This window comes from Mytilus edulis, chromosome 2 (assembly GCF_963676685.1).
Source record: "Mytilus edulis chromosome 2, xbMytEdul2.2, whole genome shotgun sequence".
Taxonomy (NCBI): Eukaryota; Metazoa; Mollusca; class Bivalvia; order Mytilida; family Mytilidae; genus Mytilus; species Mytilus edulis.
Genome location: NC_092345.1, coordinates 83939265 through 83960351, shown reverse-complemented (window position 1 = coordinate 83960351; position 21087 = coordinate 83939265). Strand labels below are relative to the sequence as shown.

The 21087-nt window shown below is 33.5% G+C and overlaps 1 protein-coding gene and 1 long non-coding RNA gene across 19 annotated transcripts in view; one reads left to right on the top strand and one right to left on the bottom strand.

Moving 5' to 3' along the window:
- Positions 1–21087, top strand: part of LOC139510331 (5'-AMP-activated protein kinase subunit gamma-1-like) — a 183020-nt gene that overhangs the window by 89832 nt on the left and 72101 nt on the right. The window lies entirely within an intron of this gene.
- Positions 4434–7459, bottom strand: LOC139510334 (uncharacterized). The gene is made up of 2 exons (XR_011661873.1): positions 6032–7459; positions 4434–4864 (listed from the first exon to the last, which is right to left on the bottom strand). It is a non-coding gene; the product is annotated as an uncharacterized lncRNA (long non-coding RNA).

The window sequence follows — 21087 nt, the reverse complement described above, 5'->3', positions numbered from 1 at the left end:
ATAATAATCTTTATTGCAAAATTACACCCATAAGGGTCAAGCAATACAATCAAACAATAATTTTATACAATACAATGAAATACAATGTAATACAATGCAATACAATGAAATTTAATATAATAAATTATAACTGAACTCTATCTAAACTTTTAATCTTATATTATTAATTTATTTTATTAATTTCCATAAATGATTTATGTTTTTGAATTGTTTCCGAATTGTGTTTAGAAATTTTGAATACACTATTTCTAGGAATATTCTCACATTTTTGTAAAAGCGTGTTAATGCTGGTTATAAAAAGTTTTCATGCCAGAATACAATCACGTTATAATGATTCCATCAGCAAAGTCATTTATGAAAATTAGCAAGTCCTCTCTAATTTCAATAACACTAAATCTAATGCCATAGCTATTGAATTATTTGTAACAAGTTTTCACAGTTTATTTGATTGTTTGTCATAAAAAAAGTATTGTTCAAATGAAACAGATTAACTATTGTCTACTGAAATCTTGTTAAAAGATGATGTTAATCACTTTCATTTGATACTTTTGTCTCCTATTAGATTTTCATCTCTCGTGGTGTTTGTTAAAATATTTTAAAGTGGTACAAAATTTTCATCACAATCTGTAAAAAGTTTGCATAAAGCTTATTCATGGCTGAGTAAAAATGGCCTTCCCCAATATATTTATCCCTGAAAAAACCTTAATGGCCTAACAATGTTTGGGTTTATTTTTCTGATGGTGGAGTTTTAACAACCTTGACTACCTATAAGGGTCTTGCAAGGTCATTTTTTTCCCCCATTAAGGTTATATAGAATTTATGTCACCAGATTGAATGAATAAACATGCTATGGCAAAATTAACAACATATATTACATAATATAAAACATGGATTGACAGGAGAGAGCAATAGGGAAATACTATGACAAGTATAAAGTTATGAAACTATGAGATCAAATATTCGTACAGATTTTATATAATTTGAGCCAGTCCATGTGAAAAGGTACAAAAAGTCCTTTTGGTAAACTTTACAGGACACGTTATCAAAGTTTGTTATAGTATTTTTGAAAAACGATTTTATCCGAAAAAAAATTACATTAATGTAAACATTCATAAGATTGTCAATTCTATCCCGAATTTGTCAACTAAAACCGAAAAAGACGTAGAAATATCTGAATGTTTGGTATTTGAGCAAGTGTAAAATCATTTGTTCCCCGGACTAATGCTATACCGACCAGAAACTATAAAAAATTATGACACTACAGAGACAAAAGTCAATAATTTCCGTCAGTTCTACAGGTTTAAAGAAAGAAAGACAACATTAAAACATGAGGGAAAATGCAAAAACTATGACATCTTGTGTTTTAGAAATTGAAATTTAAGTTAAGTTAAGTTATTTAATATTATATAAATCAACCTTAGTTGCACGGGATTCGAACCGTTGCCCAGTTTGATTGCATTGATATCCGCATCGTAAGCGAGAGCCTTATCCCCACTGCTACCAGGTTTAACGTTATCAATTGGCAAATCAAGCCATTTAAACTGTACTTTGAAAATGATTGAAATATATGAAATAATTCACTAAAAATCATGATAAAACTAGGGGGGGGGGGGGGGGGTGTCTCAACACTCGCAGGTGCGTGTAGCTAACAGCTTGATGATATGAGGGAAAGTAAATGTGTTTTATAAATCACAAGTCTACTACCAATAATTATGCACACTTTTTAGAATTTCGTAAATTTTTCGTTTTTGTACCTTTTCGCATGGACTGGCTCATTTGATAGTGAGAGAGACTAACTAGACCCTTGAAATAAAAACAATAGTTTATGACTATTAGGCCAAGAACAATAATACTTTGGTTAACATTGTTCTGAATGGTCATCTTGAAGGATTAAATAAGAAACTTCAACAATTTGGTCACTATGACCCAAAAAGGTATTGTGATCCAAGGGTCATTGCAATAGAGCTCTTTTATGCTGAATTCAAATTTTATTTAGTGTCAAAATTGTTTATCTGTGCTCTGCATATGATTATTACTGTCGATAGCTAGAATCTTGGTGCTTACTCATGATTTAAATAAACATATAAATATCTTTTTATTGTAGGTAAGTGTTATATTATAGAAAAGCCCAAGGATTTTGAGATACAAAGAGACATGGTCTGTATGAATAGTGAATAATTTATGTTGTATTGAGCTGTTACTGTAGTTTATACTAAGTTCCTAAGTACAACAGACAATTTCTAAGCAATTTATCACTTACTCTCTGCAATCTCTTTTCTTATGTAAATTCAGAAATACACCACACTAAATTTCACGAAATTCATACTTTGTTCTCAAGATGTGGTATGATTGCCAAACATCAGAGACAACTCTCCACAAGAGACCAAGAAATGAAGAACTATAGATTGAAATAAACAATTAATTTCCCCATAGGTGACAATTGTAGCCTCTTTCACGATACAGACTTCAGAAAGTTGATTTTTTTTAACGAAACCTTGCTAGTATCAAAGAAAAGTTATTAGGACAGTATTTTTGGGTCCAAAAAAATATAGGTTCATGTTGCTTTTCTTAGCGTATTTTGTACATATCTGATTCTCCCATGCCTATCAATTTTGCCCTTAAAAATATGTGTCTTGTCCTAGCATTGAAAGTCATCTCAGTGCCGTTAGGGCTATGGAAATTATTTTTTTTGCCTTTTGTATAAAGCAGAGTACATGAAGTCTCTTATAATAAAAAATAATGGGCTCACATATCGACCAATCAGGATTAGCCATACTCTTAATTTTGAATACCATGTTATGCTCATAACATGGCTGCGCCCACAAAATCTAATGGTGTATTGTAACCTATACTGTATTTAATACTTTCTTGTATCGTGCAATTTATAGTGCGTTAGATGCACAAATATATATGCCACAAATAAATCATCTTCAAATTGTTCTGGCATTACTTTCTGAATTTTTTTTTTTTAGTAAATGCGGTACTACTAAAAAGGGCCTGAAGATAATGCCCACTTTCTCCAATGATTCTTTATATATCATCAAGTACTGATAATATTGATACCAAAACCAATCCAATATGTAACTACGTTGAATTTTGAACAACAGTTTTAAATGAAACCATTTTGTGTAAAAGTACATTTTTGAAACAGACTATAGCATTTCAAAATATGGAATATGTGTAAATATTTGTGTTTTAACATCGATTTCTGTTCGTTAACTTCAAAATGGCATGCTTATTCTTATTCTTTTAGTTTGTTATTTGTGTGAACATTTCAATATTCAAAGATGATCATTTCTGTACATTTTCGCTGAATTTGTTTTGATAACAGATCTTGGGTCGAGATTGTTATGTTTAAACATCGATTTATATTCACAAACTCTAGACGTGTACTTGCTCTTTTTGAACAAATCATCAACACTTCAGAAAATGACATATTCGTTCCACAGTATTTTAAAGTAAAAAGTCAAGCCTACCCTTGTTTCTAAGGTAAAACACAATACAAATATGAAACAAACTATAGCTTAAAAACTAGATAATCAATAATTCATTTGTCACCAAAAAATACGGTCAAGTAAAATGACTGTTTTTGACACTTTTTGAGCACTATGATAAAGAAATGTTGATGCTGTTATTAGATTGAAATAAACAATTAATTTCCCAATTGGCGACAATGGTAGCCTTTTTCGAGATACAGACTTTAGAAAGTTTGTTTTTTTAACGAAATCTTGCTAGAATCAAAGAAAAGTTATTAGTACAGTATTTTTTGCGTAGCTTTTCTTAGCGTATTTTGTACTTATCTCCCATGCCTATCAATTTTGCCCTTAAAAATAAGTGTCTTGTCCTAGCATTGAAAAGTCATCTCAGTGCCGTTAGGGCTATGGAATATTTATTTTTTTGCCTTTTGTATAAAGCAGAGTGCACAAAGTCTCTTATAATAAAAATAACGGGCACACATATCGACCAATCAGGATTAGCCATACTCTTAATTCTGAATACCATGTTATGCTCATAAAATGGCTGCGCCCATAAAATCTAATGGTGTATTTGTAACCTATAGGTTACTGTACAGCCTTCAACAATGAGCAAAACTAATATTGCATATGTACTGAGTAAGCTATAAAAAGCCACCAAATGACAAAACAGAACAAAATTTAAAAAAAAATCTAATGGCCACTTTGCTGAACATATTGAGAGCCAACAAGTGATACACATGTCACAATTGTAACTTTTAAAAATCTTAATGTTTTGGGTAAAAAAACATTACATATGATTGTTATCATATTTCCATTTTTTTTTCTTGATGTACAAGTGCTTCGTATAATTTTATACTTTGAATAAACATTAATGTAAGATACATGTCTCGGCAAAATAAAAACAAAAATGTAATCATGATACATGTTTCAACAAAATAACCTTTATACACAACACAATTTAAGAATAATGTTTATTATTAAAATATCAAAACATACTAAATCTACACATAATATTATATTAAACTGTAACATAACAGTACATATCTTTCTACATGGCAAGACTATAAACACTATAATACATTATTGGCTTTCTTGGGGCTACTCATTCACTTAAAAAATTTGGCTTAATTTTAAAAATCTTATCAAAATATGAGAAAAAATGAATATTTCAAACTAATCAAAATATGAGAAAAATAAATTTAAAAAATTGTTCCTGAGGCGATCCCCAGGAATGAGCCTATTGTTCCTCGGCAGGAATGAACCTATTTCCTGGGGCGACCCCCAGGAATGACCTATGTTCCTCGACAGGAATGACCTATTGTTCCTCGACAGGAATGACCTATTGTTCCTCGACAGGAATGACCTATTGTTCCTCGACAGGAATGAGCCTATTTCCTGGGGCGACCCCCAGGAATGAGCCTATTGTTCCTCGCCAGGAATGAACCTATTTCCTGGGGCGACCCCCAGGAATGAGCCTATTGTTCCTGGGGCGATCCCCAGGAATGAACCTATTTGTTCCTCGACAGGAATGAACCTAATTCCTGGGGCGACCCCCAGGAATGAACCTAATTGCTTCTGGGCGATCCCAGCGTAGTAAAAATACTACTTTAAACTACCTATTTGTTCCTCGACAGGAACCTATCTGATGCATTATTGAATTGGGGGAGTATGATTCCCCTGGAATTAAAAAGGCCTGTACATTTGAAAATAACAAACTAGAAATATAATAGATCTTTCACAATGTAATATAGCAATTTCAAATCATTCTTTTTATAACATCAATTATAGATATATTTTCGACTTCGCTTGAGTGAATGCATGGAAAACACTCATCAGCTTATATGAGAACAAAAACCAACTACTCCGCTATATGAATATTCTTAAATGTTTAGTCAGAATTTAATTATATGGACCTGACTGTAACTAAATAACTCTTTCAGTACTTATAGCATATTTTATCCAATCATGACCTGTAGACTAAATACCCAGTTAATGCACAGGTGTTGTAGGGGAAGGCGGGTGGGATAGCTAATTGTTCTTGCATCCGATACATCGATGCGTTCTCTCAATTTCATCAACAATACTCTAACCCCCCTCTAGGGCACTATTCCTAATAATCTAAAAATAAATGTTATGCAATTGCCTAAGAATAGACTAAGATACTGCCTGCTAATCTTTGATGAACAGATGCATTGTATTGTGTATAAACTATAATTTAATAAATCAAATTTCCTTTTATACACAACACAATTTAAGAATAATGTTTATTATTAAAATATCAAAACATACTAAATCTACACATAATATTATATTAAACTGTAACATAACAGTACATATCTTTCTACATGGCAAGACTATAAACACTATAATACATTATTGGCTTTCTTGGGGCTACTCATTCACTTAAAAAATTTGGCTTAATTTTAAAAATCTTATCAAAATATGAGAAAAAATGAATATTTCAAACTAATCAAAATATGAGAAAAATAAATTTAAAAAATTGTTCCTGAGGCGATCCCCAGGAATGAGCCTATTGTTCCTCGGCAGGAATGAACCTATTTCCTGGGGCGACCCCCAGGAATGACCTATGTTCCTCGACAGGAATGACCTATTGTTCCTCGACAGGAATGACCTATTGTTCCTCGACAGGAATGACCTATTGTTCCTCGACAGGAATGAGCCTATTTCCTGGGGCGACCCCCAGGAATGAGCCTATTGTTCCTCGCCAGGAATGAACCTATTTCCTGGGGCGACCCCCAGGAATGAGCCTATTGTTCCTGGGGCGATCCCCAGGAATGAACCTATTTGTTCCTCGACAGGAATGAACCTAATTCCTGGGGCGACCCCCAGGAATGAACCTAATTGCTTCTGGGCGATCCCAGCGTAGTAAAAATACTACTTTAAACTACCTATTTGTTCCTCGACAGGAACCTATCTGATGCATTATTGAATTGGGGGAGTATGATTCCCCTGGAATTAAAAAGGCCAAATGAAATGAGTTCATTAATGAAAGAATGAAAGCCCCCAAGAAATAATAATGCTAAAAAACACATATGTAAAAATAAACAACATTACCAAAACATTAATTTCAAAAATGACACATTATCTGTTGTGCTTTAGAAATAACTCTCTTATCAGTTCTTATATATCTGATATAACAGTCCGATGACCATCTACCAAGTGTTTGTATGATATGATCTTCAATTCCCGCTGCTGCCGCTGAAGTAGCAGCACCAATTCTGAACGAGTGACCACAGAAATCACTTTCCTTATAACCTAGGCGTATTAAAAGCTGTCTTAGATAGTTAATAAATGTTGCCCTGGATAATGGCCTACTTGAATCAAGTTCACTTTCAACAAATAAAGGAAGTTTGCTAAAGCTCCCAACTGTAAGCGATACTTCAAATACTTGTTCATAATATGCACTGGTCTAAATATATCATTTTCATTTATAGTTATCTCTACTCCTAATCGAAAAGGGTCAGTCTTAGATGTTTTTAGTTTAAGCACAAATCGATCATGTAGTAGGCTGATCTCAACATCATCAATTATAACGCAGTTCAGATAGTCGTCCTTAGTTTTGCAAGTGAACTCTCCACATCGAAGGAAACCAAAGAATGCTGTCACAAAAGCACATTGCAGCATTAGATCCATGAACGGTGAGAAAACGCCTGTTGATAACAAGTTGCATAAACGTTTTAACACCTCTGAAGTAATAGGCAATCTGTTCCTAGAAACATTGTTTTGTGATTTCTTAATACCTCGCATGATATACGGAAGTCTTTCTGTTCCTGCTGTAGGGTCATTAAGACCTGCGCGCAAGTAATGGTATCGTACTCCGGCTATATACATTTTAATAGTATCATGTTGCAAATTTTTACTATTCTTACAATGAGTTGCGAAGTAAATTAAATGGTCCTCAGAAATTGAAGGTAAACACATAATGGAGCCATGTATCCCGCTCATGTTCATGAATGTTATAAAACTCTGTAAGGCTGATCTATATGTTTGTTTAGTTCTCCGACATAAAGACAAGTCCTATAAATTACGTGCTTGTTGTTCTAAAACATCATTATTTGGGAAGGCAATAGGCAAGGCACTGACATCTCTTCTGCATCCGGTGCTAGTATTCTGAATTTCTGCATCTGATAACGAGAAAGAGAGTCCGCAATATTATTGTTAATACCAGGAATATGTTGAGCATGAATAATAAAATGGTGTGTAGCTGCATGAAAAGTCAACTTCTCATAAGTTTCATGATACTCTTAACTTTAGACCTGCCTTTCGAAATAATGTCAACTGTACTCATATTGTCGCAATGGAATAATATACGCTTCCTGTTCCAGTTATGACCCCACAAAACACAAGCCATGACTATGGGGTACAGTTCAAAAAATGCCATAGATGTTTGCTCATCCATAACTTCTAAAGGAAAATCTCCGTGGAACCACTGATTTTTGTAAAAACCTGCAAATGATTTTTGTGTAGCATCAGTATATAGTTCCATATCAGCGGCTTCAGTTATATTGTCGTTAATGAAAAAAGATACACCATTCCATTCTTTCAAAAATAACAACCACATATCCAAATCTAATCTACAATCCAAATTTAATTGTATTCTATGGTGAAGTTTCTTTGCTTTGGTTGATAAAGCAATAAGATGTGACACAAAGGATCTTCCATGCAAAATAACTCTTGAAGCAAAATTCATGTGCCCTAAAAGACTGAGGATTTCTTTCTTTGTACAATGTTTTCGGTTGCGAAAAGTCTCAATAAACTCACAAATTCTGTTAACTTTTTCTAAAGGTAGACGGGCTTCCATCAATTCTGAATCTAAAAATATACCTAGGTATTCAATAACTTTACAAGGCCCAACTGTCTTTTTAGCTGATAGAGGAATTCCTAATGAATCCACTTTTTTTGGGGCCCTTACTCGTTTTTTGACACATTGCATTCATTTAGTGAGTGGTCTTTCTTACATAGTAGACATATGTGAAGATTGTAACACTTTGCATAATTGCAACCTTTCTCTCCATTGTAATTGTTGCATACTTGTCTACCATTATGTTTTACTATTGATCTACCATAAAAGTCAGAATTGGTGCCCTTTGTAGTCGGATAGTTGAGCGTACCCCTAGTACCTTCCTTATGAACTAAAGAGGGACAAAATCCTGTTAGATGCAGTGTGCTGTGACAATGTTCACAAGTGTTAGGCTTAAGATTAGCAAAAATGTTACAAAATAAAGCATTGTTACGCACAGACCAATCAACCATGATATTGTTATAATTTAAATGTGCTGCAGATTGTAGAGAAAACTGCTTGTGATATTCATAGAATCCCCTGCCACCATATCTGGTAGCCATATCCACTATATCTCTTTCATAAAGATCAAGTTCATTCCGCCTCTGGGGATATGCTGAACACATCACATTTATAAATACTAAATGCTTGAACAAATTCCCCTATTGACAATGATCTATTCAATCTGGGATCTGGTTTATTGTGATACGGAAACTGTTCAATGTTATCGCTGCACAGGCCAGCGTAAAAAGGTATTAACAGGGATGCAAGATTAACGTCCCTACCTGCTGTAATGTTATTTCTTAGTTGGGGGGAAATAGTTTCCACCAAAGGCAGTGATTCTGCCGAATACCCGTAACAGGTACGTTTGTATCCTCTTGTATCAACTTCTCGGGCCTGGGCTTCACTTCCTGCAGCGGCTGTAGGAACATGCCTGTTGAAGGACGATGTCTGAAAGCTTTGCATAGCCGATTCAATGGAGTAGTTCCCTGTAGAACTGGGAGATGTAATTGGAACTGAAGTAATAGTGTTTTGAATAGGTTGACTGTCGTCGACAGAATCATTTACAACTGGAGATCTTGAGGAAGTTGATGGTACTATCGGACTTGTACTGATATTGTTATTTTGCGGAAGATTGTTGGTTAAAACAGTTACTTTATTATTCAAAGAAATAACATTCTGTTGTAGATTTTGAACATTGGAAGACAGTTTAGACACGAGATCGACTAAAACTGCCGTTCTGTCGTTATTGTTATTGTTTACATTTGGTGTTGCATTCTGGGATCGCGCACTACTCTCTTGAGGAACTGCTAACATGGTGTCATGGCCGCCGTCGCTTACGTCATCTACACTCGAAGTCGCTGGTCTCAATAAACGGACTAACGCCATTCTCTTAGCATTAGTTGGGAATGTAATGTTTTTAGATATTAACTCGGAACGGAGTCTATTTACAGTCCAGTTTTCCAACAATTCTGGATCATAGGGTGCCTGTCTCTTTCTACCTTGGCGTTTAGGACCCATGTTGTTCACAATGGAAAAAACGAAACTATAGTCTATCAATACTCAATAAGATATCCAAGAACTATTTCCATGTCAATTAAATGTTAATGTTTCGATACTAAATAAATTTCGAACTATATGATTTGATAACAGTAAATATATAGCTAATTGTTCTTGCATCCGATACATCGATGCGTTCTCTCAATTTCATCAACAATACTCTAACCCCCCTCTAGGGCACTATTCCTAATAATCTAAAAATAAATGTTATGCAATTGCCTAAGAATAGACTAAGATACTGCCTGCTAATCTTTGATGAACAGATGCATTGTATTGTGTATAAACTATAATTTAATAAATCAAATTTCCTTTAGTAAATTTAGTAGGTCATCTATTATAACCTTTGAATCATTTTATAAAAACTGAATGAATGAACTAAAACTAAAAGTTTGTTTGAAACCTGAAAAGCTGTTCTGTGACTTCAGAGCTTTATGGTGACCATTTCTTGCAAGCAGACTAAAGAATTATTTTTTTTTATGTTTTCTGGAATTAGCCCACTTCTTTACTTTAAAAATCATGAATTTTCCTCTGATAGTTTTCTCTTTCATAAACATAATTTTATGTCTCCCCATGAGATTCATTATCACAATTATAGAGAGAGAGATAGATAAATTTGACTCATTATCACAATTATAGATAGAGAGAGAGATAAATTTTATTTCCAATAGAGGACCCATTATTGACAAAATAAGAACAATAAACATTTACAATATGATAATAAAAAAGAAAAACAGCTCAAATATGGATTATAAAATGAGTTCATTATATAACCATAAAAACCATAATTATTCTCTGTTCTTGCCACTAGATACAAATCTTGAACATGATTTTATTCCATGATTTTATTCCTTTTTTATTGACAACATTTTAGCAGATAAATTGGATTTGAGTAACACTAGATCCATGGTGTCATACTAAATAATGTATCCTTCTCAGTTGCCTCTGATTTCCCATGTTATTTGATATAGAAGACACATATGTGGGGGATTGACATAACATAGTTCTAAAAGGTTTCCAATGCCATAAAATAGCACATGATTTTCAATGTTTAGTGGGTGATGTTCCACTGTTTTATTCAGCTCTGGTATTATTAATCCTTAAGATGGTTGTTTTCATGAAACACAAACTACTTTTCATTTTCCATTGATTTAATTTTGCTGACTTGCAGTACATAAGTACTGGTGTAAATAGTATAGACATGAATTAAGAAAACATCTGTTTATTGGATAGTCATTAGAAATAGGATATGCATGATAAATATTACACTGTTTAGTATATTCAATACTGTTATATTATTATGGTAATAATTTACACATTGACTCTGTGAACTGGAACAAACTCTAGAGGAATGTATCACATAGAGATCAACAAGTCCAGAACAGAGGGAGGCCTTGTCATTTGGCTATTATTCAGCCCTTCTTACTGTTTTTAAATCTAATGCTCTCTGTCCTAAGTAAATAAGCATCTTTTGGAGAACTGGGTTATAATATCAATGGGACAAATGAAAATCAACTTATGGTCTTTAGCAATAAGCAAGTGTCCATACCAATATGTCAAGCTCTAGTAAATTTCGACAAGTTCTGAATAATTTAAGTAGGACACCAAATTTTTCAATGGAAATAAAACAACTAAGATGATAACTATGATTCTGACATTGGACAACTATGTTAACACAAATGATTATCATGTTGTATAAGGGGCCTCAGTGGCAAAAAGGTCGAAGTAGTTACTACTGTAATTGCAAGCCAGTCAGCGCTGAGGTTGTGAGTTCTAATCCTGCTTGTGCAGGTGCACTCAGCTCTAATCTTACTTGACTAGGATTGTCAGTTTTCCTATTGAAGGTCAGTGGTTTTCTCTGGGCACTCTAGCTTCCTCAACCAATAAAAACTGGCTGCCACGAAAAAGCCCAAAATTGGTGCTTAAAAGTGGAATTCAAACACAGAAAATGAAATCATGTTGTATTATGTTAAACTTGTTTTCTTGATAGTTTATGTCCCTCATTTTTCTGGATAGTTCATAACACATCCCCTTTTTAGCTCATTATCAATGATGATTACAGAAGATTATAAAAACATTGTACAAAACCCAGTAAATGTTATGATAACAGCATGCTTTCCATGAGTGTAGGAGATGATCGGTAATTTCCAGACTGGGCCAAAACAAAGACACCTACGGGTGCGGGAATTCTCGCTACATTGAAGACCCATTGGTTGCCTTCGGCTGTTGTTTGCTCTATGGTCGGGTGGTTGTCGCTTTGACATATTCACCATTTCCTTTCTCAATTTTTTTTATCATTAGCTGGGTCACTCCTTGACTCAGAGTCAGAATTTTTATTACTCATAAGCATGTTAGTCTCCTGAATATGCATGAACAATTTGCTGCTGGACATTTAACCAATCAATCAATAATGTGATAGGTTGACAGTATATATTGCTGTACTTCTATTTATACATGTACTATTTATTATGACTTGTCAGCTTTGTATGGCTCCTACAAGTGCTTGATAAGACAATAAAAAGGAACAATATTTCTCTGTGTGTCTTCTTTACGTTCTTGTTTTATATTTATCTACCAGAGACCACACAATAAATGAATTTCTTTATAAAGGCTGTTAACCTGAGGTAAGCAAACAACATACTGTTTGGCCTATTTATTCTAATGTTAAATACCTTATGTTTCAAGGACCATATAGTTCATAGGAATATCAACGTTTTTATTGTGATTTTTATCTGAAATTCAACCTAAAGGTTAAACGTATTGATTACACAAATTGTTTAATATTATAAAACAACTCTGGTTCAATGTTAAAGACCTTGGCTTTTATCAATTATCAAGATAAAAAAAAAAACTTAAAAAGTGTCTGTAGATGATAAATCCCATATTCAGTTTCTTTAAAGTTCAAGCCATGCATTGCCTTAAATTCCCATATCCCTTTTTCCTAGTCAAGCCTTGAATTAACTGGCAATAACTGATAAAAGACTGCAACGAGGCTTAATAATGTTCTGAGTTTAAAAATAAAGATTTAAAACTAGTATGCAGAATGAACTGAACAACAGCTGTTCTGTATCTTGAGAAACTTAATATGATCAATATTTCATTTAAATATTGAAGTGCAACTGAAAATTTAGATTGTTTTATGATCTTGTTGACCTACTGTTTGATTTGAATCATAAAATATAAAAGGAGACTAAGTATCTCTAGCTATAACTCAACAGATCACTATTACAGATAGGTTCATTGTCTTAGGCTTGTAAGGCTAGCTATAACTCAACAGATCACTATTACAGATAGCTTCATTGTCTTAGGCTTGTAAGGCTATTTCTTGTTGTTGCTGCTGCAAAGCCTAAACACTGCAGATCTATCTGTACAGACCACTGCAATTCAGTACTACTACTATGATCTCTCTCAGTCTGTGAAGATTATTGCAGTTCAGTACTTCAAAGACCTTTATGAATAGACCACTGCAGTTCAAAGAAGGGGACGGGGGGTTAGAATCCCCTTCTTATTTTGAAGGATCAATGTATTTGAATGGGGAAATATGGTTGGACCCCCTTTTTTATCCTGGATAATGGGACCCCCTCCCCCTTTTTTTAAAGGCTGGGTTAGCTCCTCAGTTCAGTACCACTACTTTGATCTCTCTGTAAAGATAATACTGCAGTTCATTCCTGCAATGACCTTTATGAATAGACCACTTCAGTTCACTCCAAAGTTCATTCCTACTATGACCTAAATGAATAGACCACTTCAGTTCACTACAAAGTTCATTCCTACAATGACCTTTATGAATAGACCACTTCAGTTCACTACAAAGTTCATTTCTACTATGACCTTAATTAATAGACCACTTAAGTTCACTCCAAAGTTCATTCCTACAATGACCTTAATGAATAGACCACTTCAGTTCACTACAAAGTTCATTCCTACTATGACCTTAATGAATAGACCACTTCAGTTCACTCCAAAGTTCATTCCTACTATGACCTTAATGAATAGACCACTTCAGTTCACTACAAAGTTCATTCATACTATGACCTTAATGAGTAGACCACTTCAGTTCACTACAAAGTTCATTTCTACTATGACCTTAATTAATAGACCACTTAAGTTCACTCCAAAGTTCATTCCTACAATGACCTTAATGAATAGACCACTTCAGTTCACTACAAAGTTCATTTCTACTATGACCTTAATTAATAGACCACTTAAGTTCACTCCAAAGTTCATTCCTACAATGACCTTAATGAATAGACCACTTCAGTTCACTACAAATTTAATTCCTACTATGACCTAAATGAATAGACCACTTCAGTTCACTACAAAGTTCATTCCTACAATGACCTTTATGAATATACCACTTCAGTTCACTACAAAGTTCATTCCTACTATGACCTTAATGAGTAGACCACTTCAGTTCACTACAAAGTTCATTTCTTCTATGACCTTAATGAATAGACCACTTCAGTTCACTACAAAGTTCATTCCTACTATGACCTTAATTAATAGACCACTTCAGTTCACTACAAAGTTCATTTCTTCTATGACCTTTATGAATATACCACTTCAGTTCACTACAAAGTTCATTCCTACTATGACCTTTATGAATAGACCACTTCAGTTCACTACAAAGTTCATTCCTACTATGACCTTTATGAATAGACCACTTCAGTTCACTACAAAGTTCATTCCTACTATGACCTAAATGAATAGACCACTTCAGTTCACTACAAAGTTCATTCCTACAATGACCTTTGTGAATAGACCAATTCAGTTCACTACAAAGTTCATTCCTACTATGACCTTAATGAATAGACCACTTCAGTTCACTACAAAGTTCATTCCTTCTATGACCTTAATGAATAGACCACTTCAGTTCACTACAAAGTTCATTCCTACTATGACCTTAATGAATAGACCACTTCAGTTCACTACAAAGTTCATTCCTACTATGACCTTAATGAATAGACCAATTCAGTTCACTACAAAGTTCATTCCTACTATGACCTTAATGAATAGACCACTTCAGTTCACTACAAAGTTCATTCCTTCTATGACCTTAATGAATAGACCACTTCAGTTCACTACAAAGTTCATTCCTACTATGACCTTAATGAATAGACCACTTCAGTTCACTACAAAGTTCATTCCTTCTATGACCTTTATGAATATACCACTTCAGTTCACTACAAAGTTCATTCCTACTATGACCTTAATGAATAGACCACTTCAGTTCACTACAAAGTTCATTCCTACTATGACCTTAATGAATAGACCACTTCAGTTCACTACAAAGTTCATTCCTACTATGACCTTAATGAATAGACCACTTCAGTTCACTACAAAGTTCATTCCTACAATGACCTTTGTGAATAGACCACTTCAGTTCACTACAAAGTTCATTTCTACTATGACCTTAATTAATAGACCACTTAAGTTCACTCCAAAGTTCATTCCTACAATGACCTTAATGAGTAGACCACTTCAGTTCACTACAAAGTTCATTCCTACTATGACCTTAATGAGTAGACCACTTCAGTTCACTACAAAGTTCATTTCTTCTATGACCTTAATGAATAGACCACTTCAGTTCACTACAAAGTTCATTCCTACTATGACCTTAATTAATAGACCACTTCAGTTCACTACAAAGTTCATTTCTTCTATGACCTTAATGAATAGACCACTTCAGTTCACTACAAAGTTCCTACTATGACCTTAATGAATAGACCACTTCAGTTCACTACAAAGTTCATTCCTACAATGACCTTAATGAGTAGACCACTTCAGTTCACTCCAAAGTTCATTCCTACAATGACCTTAATGAATAGACCACTTCAGTTCACTACAAAGTTCATTCCTACAATGACCTTAATGAATAGACCACTTCAGTTCACTACAAAGTTCATTCCTACTATGACCTTAATTAATAGACCACTTCAGTTCACTACAAAGTTCATTTCTTCTATGACCTTAATGAGTAGACCACTTCAGTTCACTACAAAGTTCATTTCTTCTATGACCTTAATGAATAGACCACTTCAGTTCACTACAAAGTTCATTTCTACTATGACCTTAATGAATAGACCACTTCAGTTCACTACAAAGTTCATTCCTACTATGACCTAAATGAGTAGATCACTTCAGTTCACTACAAAGTTCATTCCTACTATGACCTTTATGAATAGACCACTTCAGTTCACTACAAATTTAATTCCTACTATGACCTTAATTAATAGACCACTTCAGTTCACTACAAATTTAATTCCTACTATGACCTTAATTAATAGACCACTTCAGTTCACTACAAATTTAATTCCTACTATGACCTTAATGAATAGACCACTTCAGTTCACTACAAAGTTCATTCCTACAATGACCTTTGTGAATAGACCACTTCAGTTCACTACAAAGTTCATTCCTACTATGACCTTAATGAGTAGACCACTTCAGTTCACTACAAAGTTCATTCCTACTATGACCTTAATGAATAGACCACTTCAGTTCACTACAAAGTTCATTCCTACTATGACCTTAATGAATATACCACTTCAGTTCACTACAAAGTTCATTTCTACTATGACCTTAATTAATAGACCACTTCAGTTCAATACAACTACATGTTGCCTGTACAGATCATGGCAACCAATACCTAATACATGGTCTTTCTACTTTGCATGTCATGTGACCTCTTTGATCTAGCTTTACAAATAGAAAGTTGCATAACAAATAATAAAATACATTTCTTCTTTGCAAGTCTTGATGTATATTATTTGGTTAATAAAGCTAAGGCATTTTAATTCTCTTTAAGTTTTAAATTGAAAAACTACTGTGGAGTCATTTATTTTTGTGGGTATCAACTTTTGTGGATTGATGAAAACTGGCATTTTCCTTGATATTTGATTACATGGTTTTGGCAATCTCTGCATACAAAGCCTACAGAAAATATGTAATTTGTTGAACATTTAGATTTGTAGTTCACCTATACACACAAAATCCACGAAAATTGGTATCCAACGAATAATAATGAATCTACAGTATATAAGGATCCAGAATTTTGAAAAAAGGGGAAGGGGCCTCATTCACAATATATGTAGCTCCATACGGGAGGCCTAGACCCTCAGGCCTCTGAAAACAAGATGATTGTTATCTTCTTCATAATAAACTGTGTGAAGGTCAGCATTAAGTCGGTAAAGATAATATTAAGTTAAGTAGGAAGCATATGGTGTTTATTGTCTCAAGCATTCTTTATTTCAATATTACTTCCATGCTCAAACTATACCTAGTGACCAACCTTAATTAAAGATTCTTAGATATATAGCACAATATAGAAGGTGATAATTTACATTTCCTTTTAATACAAAATTTGTTAGCCAGAAAAAATGTAACATTAAGTATAAAAGAAACAATAAGGTCTTTCCTCACGGAGAGGAAAGACCTTAAAGATAATCATTATAAATGTAAGCTAAACACATAAGAAGGGTTAGCTTTATTTGGTGTATCCAATTTATATCAGGATATAATGGTCACTCAGACAGATCCAAGGGTAAACAAAGGGAATAACTGAGGCATGACTGGAGCCCCCTCTTTTTTTCCAGGTCAGTCAATGGGCTCCCCCTTATAAAAATTTCTGGATCCACCACTGTCAATTAGGAGATAACTGTATTGTATTTTAAGCTCCGACGGCATCAATTGGGGATTTGATGGTCGCAAATTAAGTTTACTGGCGAAGCGTTAGCGGAGACAGTAAACGGGTATTTGCGACCATCAAATCCCCAATTGATGCCGTTGGAGCTTAAAATACAATATTGTTATCTCCATTCTAATGAAACTGACAGAAAACAACGTTAAAACATGTAATTAAAATCTGCAATATGTCGTCTGCGCTTGCGCGTACGTCCCATGGCATCAATTGTCAATTGATGCCATGTAAAAAAGTGACGTTATCCAATCAAAATGAACGTTACAAACGTTGTTGCATTAGAATCCAAAATGATAGTTTGTTATTAAGGGGGGTGGGGGGTTGACTTTCAGCAATGTTAACCTAATTCCATGGTAAAGCATGAGAAATCTACAATATCTAATTACATGGATGCATAATGGCTTCACAGTATTAAATTAAGAAAGGCCTGATATCACATTTCTTAATCTCACATTTTGTTGATGAACAATTGCAATGATAACACATACAATTAAGTCTGAATTGACAGTATTTTTATTGTTGGGATAGAAATAGTTTAGGAATACTAGAGCTACAATGAGTTTAGGAATGATAGTCAATGACATGGTCAAAACTCTTTATAATCTGACAGATAGAATTATATAAAATTGAACATGTTCAATTATGTTGATGCTTTTAATCCTTATCTTCAGATTTTCTTTCTGTCTGTTATTTGTTATATGGAACACAGCTTTGAGTAAACATCATGTTTTCATGACAATAAATCCTTTCTTCTGTGCAAACATCATGATTATGGTGATTATTACAAAGTGTACGTTTTATTGATATTTTAAAACTTCAGCTGTTTTTATAAACCTTTAATATGACAAGACAAATTATTCTCTAGTTTGATCAATTATTGGTTCTTATAAGATGTGGATATACTATTGTTGGGTATGATCCTTCAGGTTTTTATTAAGTACTTCTAGATATCTACCAATTAGATTTATTACCAAAGTTCCAAACATATGGAGATCTTCAGATTATTTGTATTTAGGTTCAAAGGACCTCTTTCAATTGATAATATCAGGGTTCCAAGTAGATATAGAATTGTCTGTTTCTACAAAAGTTCCAAGTAGATATAGAATTGGCTGTTTCTACCAAAGTTCCAAGTAGATATAGAATTGTCTGTTTCTACCAAAGTTCCAAGTAGATATAGAATTGTCTGTTTCTACCAAAGTTCCAAGTAGATATAGAATTGTCTGTTTCTACCAAAGTTCCAAGTAGATATAGAATTGTCTGTTTCTACCAAAGTTCCAAGTAGATATAGAATTGGCTGTTTCTACCAAAGTTCCAAGTAGATATAGAATTGTCTGTTTCTACCAAAGTTCCAAGTAGATATAAAATTGTCTGTTTCTACCAAAGTTCCAAGTAGATATAGAATTGTCTGTTTCTACCAAAGTTCCAAGTAGATATAGAATTGGCTGTTTCTACCAAAGTTCCAAGTAGATATAGAATTGTCTGTTTCTACCAAAGTTCCAAGTAGATATAGAATTGGCTGTTTCTACCAAAGTTCCAAGTAGATATAGAATTGGCTGTTTCTACCAGGGTTCCAAGTTTATATAAAATTGACTGTTCTACTAGGGTTCCAAGTTGTTCTAAAACTTATTACCACTAAACATAGATCCAGTTTGAATTTTGGTAGCATCACTTTCACTGTTCTTGAGTTATGTCCCTTTGCAAATTAGAAAAAAAACAGAATTTGTAGTATATTTACAAGCAGGGCATCTGTGTCTGTGATTCCTATAGACACGTTTTCTATTTATTCAAAACCGAAGACTCTTATATAGGGTTTGACCTCTAATATTGAGGTCACATATACTTAAAATGAACTAGAATTTGTACATTAAAGGGGCTCTGGATGAAAGCTCAAGAAACATACTTTTGAAGAACTACTGAGTCATATGGCAATCGAGAGGAACACTTCTGACTTTGAGGGAACAATAGAATATGAAAGTTCACTTGACTTAAGACCTTGATCTGAGGCCATTTATATATAATCCAGTGATTGTAATGTTTGGCTATTTCCCTGTTTGTGAACTTTGTCTACCTACATCAATCATCAATATTTGTCACTTACAGATTATTGGAGAATTATATATATCTGTCCGTTCTTATAATGACCTTATGAGTGAATGCATACAGAAACTTGGATATCTAGATAAATTATAGTGTTACCAAGTGGTTTATAAACATCAGAACTTAACAATACTGGTTGTTCGATAGTTTGGAAAGCCAATAATTATAGAAATCTCTAAAACGATCATATTTTCTGTAAACAAAGCTTTATAACAATCATATTTTCTGTAAACAAAGCTTTATAACAATAAGATAACATAAGGGATATTAATATGACACAGCAATAACTGGAATTGATCCTGGACAAGGATACATGAAATTCTGAGTTTGTCAGAAGTAAATTAACTTTCTATAATCCCCAATTTGTGGTTACTTGGTGACATAAGCAATTTCAGATGGCCTCCATATCTTCAACTAGATTGGGTTGTATGAGGTTATTGGATTGTTTATCTTTATAGGCATAGTGCTTTCATCATGGTTTAAATCTTTTATTTCTGAAATGTATTTTTATGCCCCATTTATGGGCATTATGTTTTCTGGTCTGTGCGTCTTTTCCTCCATCAGTCCCGTTTCAGGTTAAAGTTTTTGGTGAAAGTAGCTTTTTGATGAAGTTGAAGTCCAATCAACTGGAAATTTGGTACACATGTTCCCTATGATATGACCTTTCTAATTTTAATGCAAAATTAGAGTTTTGATTCCAATTTCAGAGTCCATAGAACATAGAAAATGATATTGCAAGTGTCCCCTGTGCATCCATGTGCTATGGACACATTCTTGTTATATGGATATTTCATATGGATAAGAATTATTTAGATTTGAAATCTCTTTAGAGCTCCCCTGAGAGTTATTTGTTCTCTCACAAGGTTTTCTTCTAATTTGTTCATGCATCTTATGTGACAAATGTAGTAAAAAGATGGTTTATCTTGGCTGTTTATGCTTATCAACTTTTTATAAGGAAATCATTGTTAGCAAATCCATGAAAAAAAGAATCTCTTAAGTAACATAGAAATCCAAATACATCATGTTTATTTCTATTCATTTCAATATCAATTTACTAAAAGCATCAGTCATGCAATCACCAATTTAATGCTTGAATTAAGTACACTACATTAACTGTAGTACGGAAATTATTTAAAAAACACCAACATGTGCTTGTGACAATGTTTTAAAACCAGTAAATTAATGTTTGAGACTCTTGATTTTAGTTGTTGGTAAGACTTGTTATTGGTTATGTTTTTCATTCATTATCTTGTCATATTATCAGATGAAAAGGGTTATTTTTCGTTTGAATTGTTTCTTATTTTGTCATGTCAGATCCTATTATAGCTTACTATATGGAAAGCGTTACAATTTGATAATTATTGAATAGAGATTTTACCATGGGCCTCATTGTATGTTCATGAAATGGTTTCACTTGTTTTTCTTAATTTTTTTTTATTATAGTTCAACTGTATTGT